Raw genomic sequence first — 3,465 nt, 5'->3', positions numbered from 1 at the left:
CATGGCTGATTCTTGTCAATGTATGGCAAAAACCACTACAATACTGTAAAGTAATTAGCCTCCAACTAATAAAAATAAATGAAAAAAAATACTGGAGTGTGTTGCTATGCCCTCCTCCGGGGAATCTTCCTGACCCAGGAATCAAACCTGCAGCCCTTGTAGCTCATGCAGTCTCCTGCATTGGCGGGTGGGTTCTTTACCACTAGCAGCAGGTACTGAAGCATAAGAGAAACAGACATGTCACATGGTCTTCCAGGAGATGTGGTGTCTGCAGCCCACTCCCTTCTCTCCTCCTCTCACTTTCTTTCTCACAAATACATAAAGACAGTCCCGCAGGACCACACCCAACCCAATAGACACTCTGTGGGCAGTGCAGCTTCTGGTAAGGGCTATGGGTCAGCTTAGATGCCAGAATATATTTTTCTTCTGAAGTTACCAGATAAGAAATCCCTTACAAGGCAGGAAACATGTCACCTCCCTTAAAAAATACATCATTGGCATCCTACATAGAGAAGATGCCTAGTAAGCACTTTCCTGATGACAAAAATGGGGAGCAGGGTATTTCAACCCAGGGACAGGCAACATGGGAGACTATGGCAGGATGGGGTACAGGGTACACATTGGGTTGTGTGGAAGCAATGACACGTGAGGCCTTTCTCCTTGGTGACAACTCTAGGACCACAAGTGTTTTTCTTTTTCTTTTTTTTAAAAAAAGTTTTATTGGCTGAGCCAGGTCTTAGCTGCAGCACACAGGATCATCAATGATCACTGCAGCATTCAGGAGCTTTAATTGTGGCGTGTGGGATCCAGTTCCCTGATCAGGGATCGAACCTGGGGCACCTGCATTGGGAGTGCAGAGTCTTAGCCACTGGACCACCAGGGAAGTTCCCCACAAGTATTTTTCCAAATGAGTGACCATCGGCACCAAAGGCAACAAAATGAGTGTGGCATCACACACTTACCAGCACAAATTCTCCTTTTTCCTTGCACCTTTCCTTGTTCTCTTTTGATCTCTAACCCTGTTGTGTCTGTTCTTCTGCCTTCTTGCTCTTTCCCGCCTGTAACTTTGCTAGACCTTTGGTGTCACCTGCTCACTCAGTCCCCCTGATGGTTCGTGACATGAGGTCTGACTTGAGAATCCCTCAGAGCCAAGGCCAAGCGAGAGGCAGCCTCCTGCATCGAGTGTGGATGGGGGCTCAGATGCCAGCGATATCCCGCATCCTCAGCCCTCCAGCAGCAACACTTGCGGGCTTCTTCTCTGTGACCAGGTGATGCCTGTCTGTCATGTACTATAATCTCGTTAAATACAACACCTGGAAAACGTATGTCTTTTCCCCATTTTCCAGACTAGGAAAGTGAGTCTCAGACAAAGGAAATGAGTTAAGACAGTGGTTGGAGCTTCAGCGAGTACCGGCGTCACTTGGAGGGCTTGTTAAAACTCAGATGGCGGGGCTCCAGCTTAAGTTTCTGACTCAGTGGGTCTGGAGTGGGGCCTGTTGACTGGTGTTCCAAGAAGTTCCTAGGTGATGCAGATGCTGCTGCTCAGACACCAGAGTCTGAGGACCACTGATTTCCAGGGTCGCGGCCAGCAGGCAGCAGGCCCAGGATTGAAACCTGAGGCTTCTGATCCCTTTGGTGGGATCCTTTGGGTGTCCTTTCCCATCCACCTCAGCTGGCTTCTCTCTGCACAGGGTCTGGGTAGGATCTCCATCAACACCCTGAGGGCACTCTATCTATAAGTCGAGTAGACTAGCTGGGCCCACCATAGATCTACCAGACTCCTGGGAAATGGGGTGAAGCAAAAGCAAGCTCCTGTGACAGCGACAAGGTGTGAGGACGCGGCTCTGGTCGTGATCCTGGCCCACTGGCCCCTGGACCTTCTTTTACAGGGTGTTTTGCGAGCCAGTTTTCAGTGCCAGCATCAGGCTGGGTGGGGAGCCCAGGCCCGCCATAGCCAACAGCAGCCTGGGCAGGCAGGCGGGGCAGTTTTAACCTGCTACTGTATTTAATTGTTAGCTAAGCTCTGCCATTGGCTGAGTGATGGAGAAGGTGGGGGGTGGGCAGGGCTCAGAATGAGCTGTGAGAAGTTGTATTTCTCTCCATTTGGGGCTCACTGGGGATTCACACAGAGCAGCGCCTTGGGGCTCAGCCCTGGAGTTTATGTCAACCCCTGTGCTTGATGGGTTCGAGGTTCGTGCCTCGCGGTTAGTGGGACCCAGGAGGCTGGGGAACCCAGCTGCTCCCTGCACGCGTCTCGTCATTCCTGCAGGCAGGGATTGACTTTGACCTTTGTGGGTCCCGAAATAGAAGTCACAGCTAGTAGGAGGCACCATAAAACTTCTTGGCAGCCACACGCTGTCACCCAGCTCTTCAAGGCCTCATCCTAGCAAAGGATATACAAAAGGGCTGCCTGGAGGCAGAGGGATGGCCACAGAGATCTCTGCAGGGCACTACCAGCTGGAAACCCCAAGACCCTTGTGTCTCCTGGCTCTAAGGTGAGGGCAAGCGTCATTACGCCCGAGCTCCGGGCATAATCCAGACCGTCTGTCCATCTCAGCCTGTGCTTCCCCCCACGAGCCTCCAACAGGAATCCAGGCCCATTCCTGCCTCAGAGCAATGTCACTCAACAGAGCATGGAGAATACCAAACTCAGGAAACCTCATCCCTAGAAAATGATAGTCACGATCATCATTGCGGTCACTCAGTCACAGTGTACTAAGTGCTGGCTGCTGTTCACAGCTGACTCATCCAATCGACTCAGTAACCGATGATGTGGGTACGGTTATTATCACCATTTCACAGATGGGAAAACGGAGGCACTGAGGGCTTGAGTAACTTGGCCGGGACCACAGGGTTAGAGAATGAGTGAACCTGGATTTGAACCTAGGTGGTTTGGCTGCCAAGATCCGGACCCTTGGCCTCTCCTTTATCCTACAACCTCACCCCCGCCCCTGCCAACCACTGCCGCTGCCTGGACTGGCCTCAGAACTCCCCATCCTGGGTCCTCCGGTTATGTGGCCCTGGCCACCAGTGTTCACGTGGCACACAGAGGTATGTCACTTTGTAGGAAATGAAATGGTGGGAAAACGACAGTGGGAACAGAGAGCTCTTGGAGAAGCCCAGGGAACAGAGGCTGTGGGTGGGACAGAAGTCAGCAGGACTTGGGGTCAGAAGGCCTCACTCCTCAACCTGCTGCCTGAGTGACCATGGCAAGTGCTTTAGACTGTGACCCCCTAATTCATATGTTGAAGCCTAATTTGCTTTTTGGAAGTGGGGCCTTTGGAAGGTAGTTAGATCATGAGGGTGGAGACCTCATGAATGGGACTAGTGCCCTTATAAGAATAAGCATGAGACATGGCCCCTCTCTTGGCCCTGTGAGGACACTGAGAAAGCAGCTCTCTACAAGCCAGGAAGCAGGCTCTCTTCAGACATGTATCTGCAGAAGACTTGATCTTGAACTTCCCA

At 51.7% G+C, this 3,465-nt stretch overlaps 1 non-coding gene across 1 annotated transcript; it reads right to left on the bottom strand.

The window, feature by feature from the left end:
• Positions 1 to 810: 810 nt before the first annotated feature.
• On the bottom strand, positions 811 to 883 carry TRNAG-CCC. Its single transcript has one exon. It is a non-coding gene; the product is annotated as a tRNA-Gly (tRNA).
• Between the last annotated feature and the right edge of the window lie 2,582 nt (positions 884 to 3,465).

This window comes from Cervus canadensis, chromosome 11, assembly GCF_019320065.1.
Source record: "Cervus canadensis isolate Bull #8, Minnesota chromosome 11, ASM1932006v1, whole genome shotgun sequence".
Classification (NCBI taxonomy): domain Eukaryota; kingdom Metazoa; phylum Chordata; class Mammalia; order Artiodactyla; family Cervidae; genus Cervus; species Cervus canadensis.
Note: the sequence above shows the minus strand (reverse complement) of the source record. Positions and strands in the feature narration are given on the sequence as shown.